The sequence below is a fragment of the Ursus arctos genome, unplaced genomic scaffold (genome assembly GCF_023065955.2).
Source record: "Ursus arctos isolate Adak ecotype North America unplaced genomic scaffold, UrsArc2.0 scaffold_12, whole genome shotgun sequence".
Lineage (NCBI taxonomy): Eukaryota > Metazoa > Chordata > Mammalia > Carnivora > Ursidae > Ursus > Ursus arctos.
This window is the reverse complement of record NW_026622786.1, coordinates 16074765-16094884: the sequence shown is the minus strand read 5'-3', so window position 1 is coordinate 16094884 and position 20120 is coordinate 16074765. Positions and strand designations below refer to the sequence as shown.

The window sequence follows — 20120 nt, the reverse complement described above, 5'->3', positions numbered from 1 at the left end:
CTGCGCGTGCGCCCGCGACCCCTTCAGCCCGCCCCCCTGTGCCTGCCTCCTATTGGTTGGTCTTAGTTCCCGCCGAGGTGATTGGGCCAACGTGCCTCCCTGCCAGGCCTGGGTTGGTTTCAGGGAGGGCGGGACGAGGGCGGTCCTTCCGCTTTATATCGCTGGTGGTTGCTAGGGGCGCTCGGAGCCGAAGGCGCGTGGTGGGAGTTCTTCTTTTAGGGGAGCCGTGAACCGCCCTAAGATTGGCAATCGGGAGACCTTGTACGGAGATTTGGGCTGTGTCAACTCTGGTTTAGTAGGCTCCTTGCTGGCTCCAGTAATCCGCGCCAGAGTACGTTCGTTCCATTTTTCTCCGCCAGCCTTTGGCGGGATTCCGGGTTCTTCCGGCTCTGGCGCGGTCTTCTTCAAAAGGCGCTGCGTGGAGGGCTCCAGGCTAGCCGTGGGCGGTGATGGGGTGCGCTGCCGCGGGTGCAGGCGGGCGCTGTGGGCGAGTCCATTTGCTTCTGCCCACCGTACCGCGTGGTTCGTTTGAGAAAAGTCGGTGGTTTTTAATCAGCGGGAAAAAGTCTCCCAAGTTGCCGCTTGGTCAAGGTAATTTTACCAGCATTTCCTTCCGCTCCTTGCCTTCCCCTCCGCCCCGCCCTTCCCAGTACAGGTTCTAGATCTGTGAACGCAGAGCCTTGGATCCGGTATTCGGATGGCTCACTGCTTTTTCCGTTATTGATGAAGAGTTTAGCTGACGGTGCCGCCTTTTTGTGCTTGGTGCTCCCTGCTTCCCTTCCCTAAAGGTAGGAGAGCAACTTCACAGCTTCATAGAAAGGCTGTAAATGAATTATTTGCTCAAGAAGGATAGCCATGGTAAGAAGCCATTTGATGTGCAGTGTATGACTGAAAGGGAAATGCAAGGATTCCATTCCAGTCGATATGATACCACTGGTCAAGTCTTAACTTCTCCAGGCTCCGTATCTCTCATGAAAAGTTCGTATTTGGTCCTAGATTAGGTTTGTAAATGTGGTACCAAGGCATTTCAGTCGTTGGGGGGAATGTAGAAATATGCCTTTTGGGTACTGAGATCTGTTTTTCCCATTATTTATTTCCTACCTTCATAAATTCAGCAGGAATATCGTTTTGTGGTCCCTAGCCAATCAGATGTTTGGCACTAATAAAACCTAAGAGAAGTTCCAAGTAGCAGTCCTCAGGAATCTGTTACATTTCTGAGAAAAGAACAGTATCCTTTAGGTTTGCGGTCAACTAATGTGGCCTTTTGAAAAAATGCCAGTTAAATTCACTGTGCCTGTTCTTTTAAAGTTATTTCGAAATTAATATATAGTAACTATATGCCTACGTAGGCATTACTTATAAGCCCATATAGGTACTTGAGCATGATAATAGTACCTGAACACTCAGGACTGCAAGGTGCTCTGCAGCCCCTACTAATACCAGGGAAGGCAGTGAATGTCTCACAAAATCACTTGAATGTGGAATCTCCTCTGGGTAAGTGTGTTTGTGCCCCATATATCATAAATGAAGGGGAGCCAGTAGCTGATAGTGGTTAATAAGGGAAATCTTATTTTCAACCAAGAAAATGAATCATGATGGCATTAAAAATCCAGCACCTAGTATATAGTTTCTTGCCCATGATCAATTCAATAAATGTTTCATTAAAAAGTTGAAACCAAGTTCCCCTCTGAGAAAAATCGTAAAGGAACCACAGAAGACAAAAAAGAAATGAATGTAATAAAACATGAGAGAATGAGCTACATTTAGAAACCAAGAAAAGCATCTAAAACATATTGGGGAGCCAGGCACATTGGTCCTGGAGTAAAATGAACTGTGGCAGAGTAGTCCCGGGTGAACTGGAGATACTACCCGAATGGAGAAACCAGTAAAAACTGATCCCCAAACTAAATTCTTTACATACCTGAAATTGCCTAATTTGTAAATGTTTCTGACTATACATAAACTGGAAAATTTTATTACTTTAAAAAAAGACAGCCTGAAAGTGTGTGTAACTGTCCTGATGACTTATAAAGAGAAATACAGAAGGGTCAAGAATTGTTTCGAAAACCAAAGCTGTAAGAGAGCACCTTGTATTTTGAGTGGTGGGAGCAAATGCAGGGAACTGGCATCTGGGGAGCTACTGGGAGGCTACAGACACTGGCTTAAAAAAGTAATTTTAAAAGCCTCATGGTATCTCTTTGAAAGAAATAAAATGAGAGATTAGCTTCTTTAAAGTAATTGAGAATAAACAAAATGTACTATATACATACAACAGAATATTATTTTAGCCTTAAAGAGGAATGAAATTCTGACACATGCTACAACTAGGATGGAGATTGAAGACATTATGCTGAGTGAAATAAGTCAGGCATGAAAGGACAAATATTGTATTGTACTTATATAAGGTACCTAGAATATAGTCAAATTCGTAGAGGTGGTTACCTGGGGCAGGGGAGGAAGGGACTGAGGAATTACTGTTTAATAGGTAGAGAATTTCAGTGCGGGATGATGAAAAAGTTCTGGGGATGGGTTGTGGTGATGGTTGTGCAACAGTGTGAATGTGCTTGATGCCCCTGAACTGTACACTTAAAAATGGCAAAAATGGTAAATTTTTTGTGTATTTTACCACAATAAAAATAAATAAGTTTTTTTAAAAGGAAAGTAATTGAAATGTGAGTTCTTTGAGGACCAGTACTGTGTCTTATGCAGCCTAGCACCTCGCATATAGATGGTCTAGAATGTTTGTTGAGTAAATAATCATTGATTGATTGCTACAAACATACTAGTTGTATAGAGGTTAAGGTTAAGGAGAATTAGAATATGTAGAAAATTTAGTATTTCAAATTGCCACTCTTAAAATTTAACACTAATATTTCTTTTCTTTTTCTTTTATTTCCTTTGTGGAGTTTGGTTGGTTGGTTGGTTGGTTTGGGTTTTTTTTTTTTTAACCTGACAAAAGTTTGTTGGTCACAACTTTTTTAGGTGACATACTGAGATGAGAAGGACTGTTTCTTCCCGGAGAAATACAGATCACTTGGACATTAATGAAAGTTCTGCATTCACCCAGAGAATGAGAGCTCTCAGGTATTTTGATACTTTTTTGCACATTTTTTCAAAGAAAGAGAAATGACCCCCTAATTGAAAGCTGCTGTAATCATTTTAAGAGATGAAACACAGAGGTCTTAACTATATTACGATTAAGTATCTATAGATTAGAAGCCTTGTCATTTCATTGCAAGTAAATGAAATAGTTTGGTAAAGTTAGCAGCCCAACAAATATTGAAAATACTCAGATTTGTTAGTAAATGTTCTGTGTTATTACTTTGTGTCAGATATTCCTGGGTGAATGGCAAAAATATACCTATGTGGAAAATTTTGTAAGTGATTTCAGATCAATCTATAATCTAGGTCCCTTTGCTCTTCCTAGATATCATGTTCCCCAAATCCACCTATCTTCTTTTACCTCTAGGAGCTACAATTTGTTAGTTACATAAAGAGACATTTTAGATTTGGCTGCTTCACTTCATGATTTTTTTTTCTTTTTTTTTTTACTTCAGTCATTTTGTAAGACTATTTAAAAATAAGCAAAGATTTTTCGCCAAGGATATTGAGAGATTTAACTAGCTTTGATTCTTGCAGGCCCCTTAAGAAATAATAATTGGCCAGTCCTGGCCAACGACTGAGCATGGCAGGACTACTAATGCAGCTTCATTGTTGGCATATTTGGGACTCCTCTAATGGACAGCTTTGGCTTGCGGTGCACCCATCATCCTAGCTGAAGCTCTTAGAACTGTGCTGCAGTCTGAGACACTGCCTGCTCGGTGCTTTCTTTGCCCTCTCCTTCAGAGGTGTCAGAACTGTATCACAGTTTACACTTTCCCACCTTCTCCTGCTCCCTCCCTTTTATCTTTCATAGACATTTCCCTTAAGAAATCTTCTGCATGTTGTTATGGGCTGAATTGTGTTCTCCCCAAAATTCATATGTTGAAGCCCTAAACACCCAATAACTGTGACTGTATTTGGACATAGGTCCTTTAAAGAGGCAGTTAAGTTAAAATGAAGCTCTTAGGGTGAACCCTAGTCCAATCTGATTGGCGTCCCTGTAGGAAAAGGAAATTGGACTCACAGAGAGACACTGGGGGTGTGGTGCAGAGGAAGGGCCATGTGAGGACACAGCAAGAAGGTGGCCGTCTGCAAGCCAAGGGAGAGGCCTCAGAAGAAACCACACCTGTTCACCTCTGATCTTGGATATCTAGCCTCCAGAACTATAAGAAACTTCTGTTGTTTAAGCTACTCAGTCCATGATACTTTGTTATGGCGGGCCTAATACACATGCCAGATCCCACCTTGGCAACTGCTCAGAGGATCCAAACTAACACAAGTGGTACCAGGAGAGGTCCAAAAAAACCCACCCAAAACAGAAACAAAACCTAGGTAATAAAATGAGGTTTCAGGACCAACTCAGTCACTACCTGGTGGGCAAAGACGATATTATCGTGAGTAGTATAGGGGCATGGGTAGTCCCAACACAAGGTGATGACCCAGCTGCTAAAGATTCCATCAGCAGTGACCTGGGAAAGCATCCCAATGGAGGAGAAAGAGAAGAATACAATTTCAGGTGTTTGAAATATATGGGGGGGGGGGCAATGCCTACAAGGACAGTGGAGTTGGCTGGTTACTGCTAAGTTGTATTGACACTCAGGAGGGATAAGGAAAAAGCAAAGGTCCCCCTTGGTTAATGGCCAAGTATGAGAGAGGACCTCTTCAGTAACTTACAAAGAGGCTTTTATCTCCTGCAGTGGAAGAGCTGAAACAACTATGCCACAGACTCAGGACAGGATAGTTAGAGGCACAGAGCCCCAGAGACATTAAAATGTATGGCCAAAGCAGGTTAGGGCCCTGGTTGAGGAAACCTGAAACCCTGAAACAAGGGATGGGATATCTGGATGCACAACTGTAAGGATGTTAGCTCTTCAGACCCTCATGAACTTTCAAAGCTTGCAGAGATGGTCTACCGCTTCATAGTAAGAACTAGTGCTTCTCCCGTGCTGAAAGACACTGCAGAGCCATTCCTTCTCCCCTGGCTGCCATGCTAATAACTAGAGTCAAGTCCTAGCATAACCCAGCTGGAAACATTTCTGACCTGATAAAGGAGGAAAGAGATCATATACAAAGGAGCTGTAAGAATTAGCTAGCATTCACAAAGAAGTCAGGGGAGTACCTGCAATTGAGTTTTGAGGTTGCTTGATCATGGGGGCTGGAATATTAGACTAGGTAATCAAGAATTTATTGACTTAGGAACACTTTCTTGAGTCAGGATTTAACACCCTGGCAGCAACTCTTGGGGATAAAACAACTCACTGTTGGGCTCTTAGAAACCTAAAGAAAATAATGGCCAATGTTGAGCAAAGTAGAAATGCTAGGGTTGCCCAGGCATATATGGTAGAAGAATGAATTAAAAGACTGTCGGAAATGGGCATGCTGGAATGGATATATGTGAGGCCAGAAGACCCGTCAGAGGATTACGTTTCATAGCAGAGCCCAGAAGATATGCCAGAAGGCCATCAGAAATCCTCTGGTAAGGGGCAGCAACACCAAGAAGTTCTCTACAGTCCTGAGCTAATAACAGCAGTCACAGAGTGAGGGCTCAGTAATAACTATGGGAATAAAATTCCCCTTCCCCAGCTAGTAGAGCCAGATGGTGGCACTTGGTCACTAGAAGCCAGGAGGCCACAATTATAAATACCAACAACATCTGATGAGTGGCAGCCACAGGGAGTTGTGGAGATGGACGTAGAGCTTGCCATCTGAAGGGGTGAAATAGATGGGAAGCCTGTTAACATCTATAACCCAATAAAAGGCCAAAATGGAGCAGGATACGGAGGGCGATTTCACCCAAAAAGTCATCCCCTGTCCTGATCTGAGCCACTTCTCAGATCTGAAACTCATTGACTAAGGGGTGGCAGATCCTGCTTCAGTGGAGCAAGTATAAATGTGATGATTCCCTGATCCTTTCCCAAAGATACCTATGGCCATTTACTTCAGTGATTACACAGTGGGGAGGAGGAGTAGCCAGAAAATTTGAGAACTATTGGACTCAGGGTCCGAGTTGACATCCATATCCTGAGACCCAAAGCATTGTCATGGCCTCTTGTTAGAATGGAGGCAAATGGGGACCAGGTAATAAATGGAATTCTGACGAAAGTCTAGCTTACAGGAGGTTCATTGTGTCTGTGGACCCACCCAGTGGTCATTTCTCCAGTTCCCGAGTAGGTAATTGGAATCGATAACGCTTAGCAGCTGCAGTAATACCAATGTTAAATCCTTGACCTGTGTGAAGTGAGACCTATCAGTGGGGAAAGCCAAGCGGAAACATCTGAAAATGACCTTCCACCCTGGCCAGCCTAGTAAATTAAAAAACAAACAAAAATATCACATATTGGGGGGGCCTGGTGGAAATTAGTGTTACCATTAAAAACCTAAAGAATGTGGGGGAATGAAGGATGGCCCCTATCATATGTCCTTTTAATTAGCCTGTCCGCCCCCTGCAGAAACTAGGTGGATTCCAGAGAATGACTATAGACTACCATAGGCTTCAGCAAGTAACAGCCCCAGCTGCACATGCTATGCTCGATACGGTCTTACTGCTGGAGCAGATTAATAAGGCATCAGGACATGATGTGTGGCCAGTGATTTGTTCAATGAATTACTTTCCATTCCTATTACAAGAGAGCATCAGAAATGATTCACATACATGTGGGACAGATAACTATTCATTTACAGTTTTGTCTCAAGGATTGGTTAGCTCTGCCTTCTGTCATAATAAAGCCCAAAGAAAAATGAACCTCCTGAACATCTCAGAATATCACTTTGGCCCACTGCCTCGATGATAGTATGCTGCTCAGATGGCACAAGCAAGGGGTGGCTAGTATGGTGGAGACATTGGTAAGACCCATGCTCCAGAAAACAGAAGAAAAATGCTATCAAGATTCAAGGACTTGCCACTTTAGTGAAGTTTTTAAGGGTCAGCTGGTCAGAAGCGTATCAGTATAGCCTTCCAAAGTCAAACAAATTGTTACATCTTGCATCCCCTACCACAAAGAAGAATGCACAGGGCTTGGTATGTTCTGGAGCATATTCTCTCTATGTTCTGGAGCAACACATACCACACTTAGGAATACAGCTCCAGCCCATTTGCCAGGTGACATTGAAGATTTCCAGCTTTGGGACCCAGCCCAGGTAAAGTCCAGGCTACAGTACAAGCATCTCTGCCCCTTTGGCCCTATATTTCAGTAAAATCTTGGAGGTATTAGTGTAAGAAAAGAAGCAGTTTGGAGCTCATGGTGGTTAATTTTATGTCAACTTGATGGGGCCATGGGGTACCCAGGTATTTGGTCAAACAGTATTCTGGGTATGTTTTTGGGTATGTTTCTGGATCAGATAAACATTGGATTAATAGAGTAAAGCAGATTGCCATCCCTAATGTAAGTGGGCCTCGTACAATCAGTTTGAAGACGTGAATAGGACAAAAAGACTGAGTGAAAGGGAACTCCTGCTCGATGGCATAACTAGGGTGTTGGTCTTTTCCAGCCTTCAGGCTTGGACTGAAACGTCAGCTCTTCTTGGATCTTGAACCTGCCAACTTTCAGACTGGAACTTACATTATTGGCCCTCCTGGTTCTCAGGCCCTCCTGGAACTACGCATCAGCTCTCCCGGGTCTCCAGCTTGATTACTGCAGATCTCGGGACCTCTCGGCCTCCATAATCCTGTGAGTCAATTCTTTATAATAAGTCAATAGCTATAGCTACATAATCTATATCTGTACTTATACCTACATCTATATAATTATAGTGGTTCTGTTTCTCTGGAGATCCCTGGCTAATACAGATCTTGACACCAGCAGTGGAATGCAGCTGAAACAATTAACTAAAAATGTGGCAGCAGCTTTGAAACTGGATAATGGGCGGAGTTGGAAGAGTTTTAAAGTACATGCTAAAAATATGGACATTAAGGGCAGTTCTGGTGAAAATGGCAGACAGAAATAAGGAACATGTTCCTGGAAACTGGAGGAAAGGTGAAACTTGTTATAAAGTGGCAAAGAGCTTTGCTGAACTATGTTCTAGTGTTTTGCGGAAGGTAGAATTTGTGAGCGATGAAATTGAATATTTAGCTGAGGAGATTTCTAAGTGAAGTATTGAAGGAGGGGCTTAGTTCCTCCTGATTGCTTATAGCAAAATGCAAAAGGAGAGAGATGAATTGAAGAAGGAATTGTTAAGCAAAAAGGAACCAGAACTTGAGGATTTAGAAAATTCTCAGCCTATCCATATTGCAAAAAATGAGAAAGCATGTTCTAAAGAGAACACCAATGGCACAACTAGATTATCTCTTGATAGAGTTGATGGGATTGTATTAGCAGAAACACAGCCAATTTGAACTGAAGGGGATGAGATGGGGCCAAATGAAGGAAGGTTGTTGGACTTACTGAATTTGACAGGACAGAATGATAGAGCTGTTCGGCTGTGAACATGCACTATTCTGCAGGAAGAGGGGAAAATGACCCTGAAAGTGATCGAGAGCTCATCAGGGCCACTGCCGCAGTTTCAGCAGCCTTGGGAGTGGGACAACCCAGCAGAACCTTGGGGGTGATGCTGCCACCTGCTGTACCTGGAGGGCAGAGCATTGAACCAGGGAGGAGGATTATTTTCAAGCCTTCAAATCTAATGGAATTTTTGCCTTGCTAATTTTTGAATTTGCTTGGGGCCATCACCCCTTTCTTCTTCTCCCTTTTGGAATGAGAATGTCCTGTGCCTGTCCCACTATTGTATTTTGAAAGCACATAACTTGTCTGATTTCAGATTCATAGCTGCCTCAGGATGAATCATACCTCCAGTCTCACGCTATCTGATTTAGATGATACTCAGATGAGACTTGAGTTGATGCTGGAATGAATTAAGAGCTTTGGGTCTTTGGGGATGGAATGAATGTATTTTGCATGCAATAATGACATGAATTTTAGGGGGCCATCGGTGGGATATTATGGACTGAATGTCCCCTCCCCCCCAGTTCATATGTTGAAGCCCTAACCCCTAATGTGATGATAAAGAGGCAACAGAGAGCTCTCTCTGTCTGCCCTGTAAGGACACAGTGAGAAGGTATATCTGTCTGCAAATCAGGAAAAGAGCTTTCACCAGATCCTGATCATGCTGGCATCCTGATCTCAGACCTCTGGCCTCCAGAACTGTGAGAAAATAAATTTGTGTTGTTTCAGCTGCCCAGTCTACGGTATTTTGTTATGGTAGCCCAAGCTGACTAAGAGCTTAAGGTAAGCCCTAGTGGAAAAATCACAGTGCACTCGCTAGGACTCTAGCAAGGCCATGCCATCTGCAACAGAGAATTATACACATTTTAAGAACCAGCTACTAGTGAGAACCAGATACTGAGCCTCGGTGGAGACAGAACACTTAAGCACAGTACATAACCATGTGTCCAGAATCACTTGTTATGGACTGGGTTCTCTTGGTTCAGATGGACCCAGCACCATCTGCTGTAAGATGGAAATGGTACATATGGGATGGAGATCAAGCACAATTGGGGCACTTGTAAGCTGCACGATCAGGTAGCCCGAATCCCCATGTAACCCACCACAGCTGCACCAATACCATGACCAGCTGAAGGAAGAAGGATAAAGCCTAAGTTTGGTTTAGGGATGAGCAGCTTTGTAGGTGGGTGCAAACCAAAATTAGATAGTGGCTGCATTATAGTCACATTCTTGAGAGTCTTTGAAAAACAGCAAAGAGGGAAAATCTTCCCGGTTGGTAGAGTTACAAGGATCATCCCTGATCATCTGCTTTGTGTATAAGGAGAAGCAGACTGAAGTAAGAATATATATAGATTCTTGGGCAGCTGTCAGTGGCCTGGTAGGGAGCCTAGTAGAGGACCTGCAGGGACCTAGTTGAGAAGATCAAAGAAAGGAGATCTGGGATAGAGTCATGTGGATGAATATACAGGAGTGGGCATGAAGTGTTAAGATTCTTGTATCGCATCTTGCATCCACCAGAGAAGAGGCAGTAAGCAATCAGATAGACAAACTGACTTATCCAGTTGTCATTACCAGCCTTAATCATTGGCCACCTTGGAACCGGCATGATTGAGTTATAGGCACTGTTATGGGGATACCCTCTCAAATTCTCATGTTGAAGTTCTAACCCCCAATACCTTAAAATGTGACTTTATTTGGAAATAGGGTTGTTGCAGATCTAATTAGTTAAGATGACATCATACTGGAATAGGGTGGTCCCCTAATTCAAGTCTGTTCTCATAAACAGACAGCCATGTGAATACAGAGATAACATAGAATGCCATTTGAAGATAAAAATAGAGATCAGAGTGATGTGGCAGAAGCCAAAGAATGCCAGAGATTGCCAGCAAACCACCAGAAGCGAGGGGAGAGCATGGGACAGGTTTTCTTTCACAGCCCTCAAAAGGAACCAAGCCTGCTGACACCTTCAGCTCAGACTTCTAGCTTCCAGAACTGTAAGTAAGTATCTGTTGTTTAAATCACCAAATGTGTGGTACTTGGTTAAGGCAGCCCTAAGAAACTAATATAGACACAGAGTGGCAGGGACGGAGACTATGTACAGGTCCCAAAAGCATGGACTCCAAATTTCCAAGGCTGATACAGCTATTGATAACTTAATGTCTAACCTGTCAGCAACAGAGACCAATACTGAACCCCTAATATGGCACCATTACTCAAGGAGACCAACTGGCTAGTTGGTGACAGGTTGACTACATTGGGTCCCTTCCATCTTGGAGGAGCCACTGGTTCATTCTTACAGAGATAGATAGCTATTCTGGGTATGGGTTTTCCTCTCCACCCACAGATACTCAGCCAACATTACTATATTGGGGCTTATGGAATGCCTAATCTACAGACATAGAATTCTATGTAACATAGCATCCAACCAGGGCCCCTGCTTCACCAATGCTCATTATCAGGGGACCCATGTCCATGGGATCCACTGGTCCTACCATACCATCCAAAAAAAGCTGACCTCATAGAGTGCTAGAATGACTTTCTAAAGGCACAGGTGAAATGCCACTCAAGGGAAATACTCTGAAAAAACTGGGTGCTATTATTCAGGATGTGTCATACACATTAAATCAAAAGTCTTTATGACCCCAGTGGGAAAAGGACATGGGCCCACTAGCCAAAGAATGGATACAGGAATAGCCCCATTTACTTTCACTACCAATGACCCACTAGAGGATTTTGTGTTTCCCCTACCCACAAATCTGGGATCTATAGGTCTGGAGGTACTGGTCCTCGAAGAGATTGCACTTCTGTTAAGGGACACAAGGGTCCCTTTGAACTACAAGCTATGACTGCTGCACTTTGAACTCATTATTCCTGAGACCTGTATGCAAAGAGAGGAGTCAACAATCATGACAATAATTGACCCTGATCAGTAAGAAAAGGTAGCACTGCTTTTTACAGAATTCACATGGTCTTTTTGGACATCTGATAGTCCTTTGCCCCACTGTCACTCTGAACATACACAGCATCCCTGACCTGAGACGGGAATGGTTACCAAAATCTCAGACCAGGAATAAAGCTTTGGATTATGCCGCCACAAAAGCCACCAAGACCTGCTAAGATGATAACTGAGAGTGAGAGAATTTAGAGTGGATAGTGGAAAAGGGAGAGGATAATTATCAGTTATGGCCTCTAGATCAATTGCTGTAGTCCATCCCACTAACCTTCCTTTTCTGTTTCCCTTCAGGAAGAGAGGTCACATGGGAACCATGGAAGAGCTTCTCCCCAAACCCAAATGAAGAAATAATGATTTTTTAAAAAAGATTTTATTTATCCATTTGACAGAGAGAGCACAAGCAGGGGGAGCAGCAGGCAGAGGGAGAGGGAGAAGCAGGCTCCCCGCTGAGCAGAGAGCCCGACATGGGGCTCGATCCCAGGACCTGGTATCATGACCTGAGCCAAAGTCAGATGCTTAACCAACTGAGCCACCCAGGCGCCCCAAGAAATGATTTTTAAAAAAGATTTATTTGAGAGAGAGAGTGCAAGGGAGGGGCAGGGGGAGGGGGAGAGAAATCCTCAAGCAGACTCCCCGCTAAATGCGGAGCACAGAGGCCCACATAGGGCTCTATCCTAGGACCCTGAGATCATGACCTGAGCTGAAATCAAAAGTCAGCCACTTAACAGACTGAGCCACCAAGGTGCCCCCTGAATGAAGAAATAGATGTGTGGAGCAAAGGAATTGAATTGTGGTGGTTCTGAAAATGGGCTACTGGATTCCCTTCTGTGCAGAATATAGTTAATAAACACTACTGACCTGAATCCACCAATATGTTCACAACTGAAGCTATTCTCACAACCCATTCTTAGCTAATGACTGAGCATCATGGATTAATAAATCAGGCTCATTCCTTTGAGACTTGGGATTCCACTAATACGCTACTTTGGCTAGAGAACTACCCCTAGGATTTAGAATAAATAAAAGAAAGGAAATAAAGATAAAATCAGAAATCAATGAAATAGAAAGCCGATATACAGAAGCCAACGTTCATTATCAACAAAGAGTCAACAAAGCCAAAATTTACTGATCTTCAAAGGAAAAAAAGATTAATAACTCCTAGCAAGACCAATCAAGGAAGAGTGCAAGAAAACACATTACCAATATCAGCAATAAAAAGGGGGACATTAGTACAGGTCCCATAGACATTAAAAATACGAAGATATTGTAAGCAACTTTTTACCAATAAATTTGACAATCCAGATGAAATGGAAAATTTTATTGAGAAACAAAACTTACTAAAACAATGATAAATAGAAAATTCTGTATTTTATATTTTAAAGAAATTGAATTCATAATTTAAATCTTTCTACAAAGAAAACTCCAGATGGCTTCACTGGTGAATTCTTTCCAACATGTATATATTTTTTAGAAAGTTCATAAAATGCATATTGAGACTTTCTAATGCTTATAAGTTACACATTCTATTTGTGGATTAACTTCCCCCTGCTCCACGCATCATTTATTTAGCACCTACTATGCATTATGTTAAGAGTTGCAGATAAAAAGATGAATAAAGTTTTTGGCAGAGACAACCTTTAGGCTGATGGAAGAAGACTACATATAATGTAAATGCAGTGAAATAAGTGCTAATAAAGATTTGCATAAAGTACTATGAGAGATGGGTATGAATCCAAGGAAAGGAAGACTTTCCAGGCATGAGAGATGAAACAATGTGCCATGTGCTATGGGCATAAAATAGCTGGCAAATAGAGGATGTTCCTTCTCAGTATTCCTTATTGGATCTTCTCCCCTTGTTCCCTTAGATTTTTTTTATACCTCAGGGTTCTGTCTTTGGCTTCTGTTTTTCACTCTCTCCAAACAACTTACTCCCACATTTGTCCCTTTCATATATGTTAATCATTTCAAAATCTGTATCTCCAGTCTCCACCTCTTTCTTGAGCTCTAGGCCTAAATATTCAAGTGTCTAGAGAACTCACCTACTCAAGGACTTTGCCTTCACACTTATTTTCCCCTCTCCTGCATCACCAATCTTCCCTCCCTTCTTAAACAACAACAACAACAAAAAACTTCTCCCTTGACAGCATGTCTACCCAGCTACTGCACTACTTCTTTGTTCCCTTTATATGGTGGTACTTCTCTCTTTCTTTCTTTCTACTGTATCTTAAGCTTTATGATATATAAAACCTTTTATGAGTCTTTTATCCCCATTAATCTTCTGAGACTTCTCTTACCAAGGTCACCAATAACCTTCATATTGTCAAATCCAATTCTCCACTTACTTGATCCAACAGCAGCTTGGCCGGTTGATCATTTCCTCTTTATTGAAAAACTCTTTACCTGGCTTCCAGCCTCTACAGATTTTCTTCTCATCCCACTAGCTACTCCTTAGTTTCTTTGTTGGATTGGCTTTCTCTTCTCAGCCTTTAAGTATTGGAGTATTCTAGTTCCATCTTTGGACTTCTACTCAATTTTTGCTTACATTCGTCTTAGAAAATCTTAACCAATTCTATCATCTTAAATGTCATCTATATGCTAATGATGCCAAAAATTATATCTACAGGCTCAACCTCTCCCCTCAATTCCAAGCTCCTATCTTTACTAGTTACTCTACTTGAACATCTAACAATATTCCAAACTAAACATATCTAAAACAATTCTCGCATTTATCAAACCTAATTCCTTTCAATCTTCTCCATCTCAGTAAATGGCTCTATGATTCAGCCTGTTGCTCAAGCCAGAATTGTTGAAATCGTTGTTGACTCCTCTCTACCCTCATTCAACCCATCAACACATTACATCAGCTCTACCTTCAAAACATATCCCAATTCTGACCAGTTCTCACCACCTTGATCACTTCTACTCTAGCCCAAACCACCATCATCTTTCACCTAGATCCCCTCTTCCTAAGTGGCTACCCAGCTACCACACTTCCCTCACTATAGTGTATTGGTAGTAATCCTTTTACAGTGTAAGTTGGGGAGTCTGCTTCTTGCTCTGTTCCTCCACTCACTTGTGCTTACTCTCATAAATAAGTAAATAAATCTTTTAAAAAAATCCAAAGTTCTCTCTGTTATCTATGAAGCACTCATCATCTGACCTCTTGCTATATTCTGACTTTATCTCCTTCCACTCTCCCCTTCCTTTTTTCTATGCTTTATCCATACTAGTCTTATTGTTGTTCTTCAAACATAAGACAAACATATCCCATCTCTGGCCATTTGCACCTGTAATTCTTTCTACTTGAAATAGTCTTTTTTCAAATATTCACATGGCTCATTTATTTTCTGTTCAAATGTCACCTCCTCATAGGGACTGCTCCATCTGTAACTCCTTCATTTGCTGTGATTTTACTCTGCTCTATTTTCTTTCACAGCCTGTAATACTACAAGGGATTATATCATCTATGCATTTGTTTATTGGACGTATTATCTGCCTCCCATTCAAGAATGCAAGCTCCATAAGGACAAGGAAATTACCTGTTTTGCTCAGTCACCAAGTCCTATCAATTCTACCTCTTAAATACATCTTCAACCTCCCTTCTCTCTATTCCCACTACCTTTGCCTTTATTCAGCTGCTGAGACTTAATACTATCCTCCTACTTGACATTTTGCACCTTCTTTTATCCAGGTCTTTTTCTCAAACTACCAATTTGATAGCACTATTCATGCCTCTCCATAAACTCTTTCTAAGGGACACCCTCTTTGCATTTTGGATAAACGTCAGGCCCCTTAATACAGCACCCAAGGTGCCTCCTGCCACCTTCTTGCCATAACTCTCCAGTAGTACCAAACTTCTTGCATCTCCTCATGTCCTTGCCTCTGTCTTTAAGACATGTTGGTTCTTCTATTTGAGTGCCCTCTCCTAACTCTCAGAGATAAAGAAATATTTCTTCTTGTGGCCATACTTCTATTGTGTTTATTATAAAGTGGTGAATTTTTTTGCATATATGCATATCTCTTATTAAACTGAACTTCTTAAGGGAAGAGAGGTGTTCCCTTATTCAGGGCATAGCTCCTGCCACACAGTAAGAGGTATATGGGGGTAGGATTAGGGCACGGAGAATGTTCAAAGTAAAAGAAATTATGTATACGAATACTCTGAGACAAAAGGGAGCTTGGCATCTTCAAAGAAGAGAGAAGGCCAGTATAACTGGCCCAATGAATGAGGGACTGTGACAGAAGAACAAGCTAGAACTATTGTGGAAACCACATCATGCAAGGCCCTGTTGAACATGCCAAAGATCTTGAATATTATCCGAAGAGAAATAGGAAGCTTCTATAGGGTTTCAAGTAGGAGAAGGACAAGATAAAATTTGTATTCAAAAGAGTCATGATGCAGGGCGCCTGGGTGGTGCAGTCAGCTAAGCGGCTGACTTGGTTTCGGCACAGGTCGTTATCTCAGAGTCCTGAGATCGAGCCCCACATCTGGCTCTGCGCTGAGCGCAGAATCTGCTCAAGACTCTCTCTCCCTCTGCCCCTCCCCCCCCAAATAAATAAATCTTTAAAACAAAACAGTCATGATGCTTGCTATGTAAAGAATGGATTGAAAGGATGCAGGAATTAATGATGGCCATAATTGCGGTAGTCCAGGCAAAAGTGATGATGGGTTGGGCTGGTTGATAATGGGGATGGTGAGAAATAAATAAGGTCAAGATATATCTTAGAGGTAAAATGGGACTTAGTGATAGAGTAAATGAGGGGATGGGGAAGGTGGATTGCACAACTGAATGGCTGGTGGGATCATTCGGTGAAATGCAGCAGGTTTGCCAGAGGAGAGTCGAAGGAGCAATAGGTAAGTTTCGAGACGGTCAGTGTGAGATGCCCGAATGATATGTAAAGGGATATGCCAAAAAGGCAGTTGAATAGAGATAGAGGTATGGATTTCAGAAGAGAGATCTGGGCTAGAAAAATAACAGAGTCATGAGCACACAGATTGTGCATAAAGCTGTAAGAATTGATAAGAGAGCCTAGGGAGCGCTTGTAGCATGAAGAGAGAAGAGGATTATGGATGATGTGGAGTTGAGAAGAAATTCATTCGATTGGAGATAATGAGAATGTGAAACTGAGAAGCCATATGGACCTTAGAATTGCCCAGGAGGATGGCAGTTGAGGTGGGGAGAAAGGCTGTGAGCCAGGTGCTTGTTACAAAATGAGGAAAACGGCCAAGAGTTTGGAAGATAATAGCACTGGGAGGGGAGAAAAGGTGAGTGGATGAATGATAGGAACCACAAGAAGAGATTTTACAAGGAGTAATGAGAAAAAACCCAAATATCTCCTTAACTATCTACTGTTTCAGATAATGAGGATCTTCAAGAATGTCTTTAGAGTTTGCAGGTTAAATAGGCTCAAAGAAATTCTATCCCTGCTGTTCCAGAATAAGTCAGTCCCCTGGGGCTTAATCAAAGCAGGGAGGCAGATCGAGTGAGGCCTGAGCTGTGGGAATGTAGCACGGACTGAGAGTGGGAACTAAGTGGGTGGTAAGACAATGAACTAACACAAAGGCAGAGGCGACGAAAAGGAGGAAGAGCTTGAGGAAACATCTCTAACGTAGCTGGAGATTGAGCTAAGCCAACGATCCAAACAATCATGTCTACGTAATGAAATCCCAGTAAAATCTCTGGACACTGCGGCTCAGAGAAGTTCCTGGTTAAACGTGAGCATAGGTGCGCTAGGAAGATCCAGCGACTCAATGTGACCAGCACAACTCAGATCCAGCAACTCAGACAATGTGACCAGGTTTTTCTCTTTTAGTTTTTCTTGAGACTGGCTTCATTCTCAGGCAAACTCTCCCTTCCTGATGCAGGATGGCTGCCAATAGTTCCTGAGGTTATGTGCTTGTGGATTTCTGTCCAAATAAAGGGGGGGGGGGGGAGAAATTCTTATGCATTCAAATAGTTGTCCAAGAATTGGGATAATTAGCTTGAATTGGGCATTTCCATCCTTGATTGAATTATCATGACCAGGAGCACTGCCATAAGTCAATTAGACCCTACCTCAAAAGCCAGAGGTGGAATTTATCATATCCAAACCATTTGGCTATGAATGGCTTGCCTTAAGCAAAATGTGAGTACTATCAATGGAAAAATGGGGATATGAATACTGTGGAAGCATCAGTAATGAAAGTATTCCGTTGATATTTATCGAATTAACTCTTCCTTTTGAAAATTAGCTGCATTCTGGAAAGCAATCCCAGATTCCTTTAGTTCTTAAATTCCACACTTAGGAATTGTTCTATCTGTACTCCAGGTGGCTTAAGTATCCTGCAAGGTTCTCTTGGAAACCTAATGATGTGCTGGTGCAATTCTGAAAGAGAGAAATACAGCTTGTCAGATTATGGTACAACTCATCTTCTCCAGAGATCGTTTATGTGACAACTTAATTCTTCGGAGAATAAAACCCTAAAAAATGCTTGCACTTAAAGAGCTGACAGAGGAAGATGATTCTGCAAAAGAACATCTCTATGCCCTCAGCTCTGCAAAACCACTTGGAACTACCAAATATACGTCACGAAGTTTATATACCAGAGTTGATGGACTTTATTTTTGGGAAACGTTCCTAGATCCTCAGAGCAAATTTGCCATGATTCTAGATGCAGTTCTAAAGGCTTTGTTGGGGCGCCTGGGTGGCACAGCGGTTAAGCGTCTGCCTTCGGCTCAGGGCGTGATCCCGGCGTTCTGGGATTGAGCCCCACATCAGGCTCCTCTGCTATGAGCCTGCTTCTTCCTCCCCCACTCCCCATGCTTGTTTCCCTCTCTCGCTGGCTGTCTCTCTCTCTGTCGAATAAATAAATAAAATCTTTAAAAAAAAAAATAAAGGCTTTGTTATCTGATGTAGTGAATGTCTGTTGTTTTTGCTCGTTCACTGTCTATTCCTTCTTCTTTAGGCAAATACACCTCTGATTTGCTTTGGGGGAAAGTTAGTTCTCTCTAACTTTCAGTTTTGTGGTTTTGGTAGGACTGATATTATCCACCAGGTCCAAGAATGGGCATGTGGCCAAGATCTGGCCAGTCCTTGGACGTAGTGACTGATTCCGAAATGGGAATGTGGCCCAAATTGGGCCATTGAGAGCCCTACCCAGAACTTTGGCCTCCTCCTATGCTTCCTACCCATCACCACAGGCACAGCAGGAGTAAAAGTTGTTTCTGGGCCTTTCTTTAGGATTAAGTCCCAGAATTGGTGTTGCTAAGCTCAGAAATGTGTATATTCTAAAGACTTTGGGTGCATACTGCCAAGTTGTCCTTGGTATGGACACACATTTGTCTTCCCAGCTCTCCTGCCCTTGGAGAATCCTTTCCCATTCTATAGTCATCCTACCCTGAACATGTGGTTCAGATGCAGCCGATCCAGCTCCGAGGCTCCAGAGCTGACGTGGTGACCTGGCCTGGCCAGCAGGAGAACTCTATCCCCTTGACCCAGACAGTAAGCAGTAAGGACAATGTGAACTTGGGTCTGCAGCAGCTATCTCTTCACCATGTAGAGAGAGCCTGCCTGAGAATACAGGCACACAGAGGCAAGCAGTGAAAGGGACAGAGGCAGAGGTAGAGACAGAACGAATCATTTGAACTACGGGATCCAGCTTTGCATAAAACCACTTCCATTCCTTGAACTTCTCAATGCTTAAGCCAAAAAAATTCCCTTTTTTTTTTGCTTAAACTAGTTTAAGCTTAGTTTCTATTACAACCAACAAAATCCTGTTACTGGTTTCCTGAAAGGTTGTCTTAATGTGTTCCTCACCAGCTGTGAATGAGTGTCCAGACCCCCCAAACTCCTTTCACACTGAGAATTATCTTTAGTAATAACTTGGTTCATACATAGGCCAAAAACAAAAAACAAAACTAAACAAAAAACCAAAAAAACAAATTGTAGATTTCTATCAAGGTTGAACATTAGTAAACCCTTATCTTTTACTTCATTAAATTGTCTATTTTTACATGAACTATATCCTATAAGATAATGTTACTAAAAAAAAAGATGGAAGGTCAGACTGATGTAGGATATCATGGGGAGAATCCAGCTGGAAAATGAAACCAACATAAAGGAAATCAGAGCAAGGAGATGGAGAGACAGAGACAGAGGAATAACCCAGCTCTGATGTATTATAATACATCAAATATAAATTAAATTAATATAATTATATATGTTATTATTATTATATATTATTATTATTATATAAATTATATTAGGCCCCTGGGACCAGTCATGACTAAAACTCAGACTTTTCAGTTACAGGAGGCAATAAATCACTTTTTCCTTAAGCCTGGTTGAGTTGGGTGTCTGCACTGAAAGAGTCTTAACTAATTCATCTGGTTTTCTGGTCAAGCAAATTAGAAGCAACAATAGAAGAGGGTTTTTGCTTGGAGGCATGAGTTAGCTTCTCCAATTTTTTTGTGCATTATGAATTCTGAACACTTAATGAAATAAAATCCAGTCTTTGGTGCTTGGTGCTAATATCAAAGGAAGGCAAAGGAAAACTACAGAGTCTCCCTCCCTCTCTCTCTCTAGCTGAAAAAGAGAGAAAGAAAGATGAAAGAAAGAACAAAAGAGAAGGAAGGAAAGGAAGGATG

General features: G+C 42.1%; 1 long non-coding RNA gene and 1 other non-coding gene across 10 annotated transcripts; one reads left to right on the top strand and one right to left on the bottom strand.

Annotated features, from left to right (window-relative positions):
* Positions 1-12: 12 nt before the first annotated feature.
* On the top strand, positions 13-18385 carry LOC113244927 (uncharacterized). Of its 9 annotated transcripts, none has more exons than XR_007190316.2 (5): positions 13-591; positions 2983-3084; positions 7591-7769; positions 10327-10538; positions 11785-18385. It is a non-coding gene; the product is annotated as an uncharacterized LOC113244927 (long non-coding RNA). The 9 variants fall into 9 exon arrangements; XR_008958753.1 differs by having other exon boundaries at positions 149-591; positions 10327-10534; XR_006408227.3 differs by having other exon boundaries at positions 149-591; positions 10327-18385.
* Positions 11950-12032, bottom strand: TRNAQ-UUG (transfer RNA glutamine (anticodon UUG)). The gene has a single exon. It is a non-coding gene; the product is annotated as a tRNA-Gln (tRNA).
* Positions 18386-20120: the final 1735 nt, after the last annotated feature.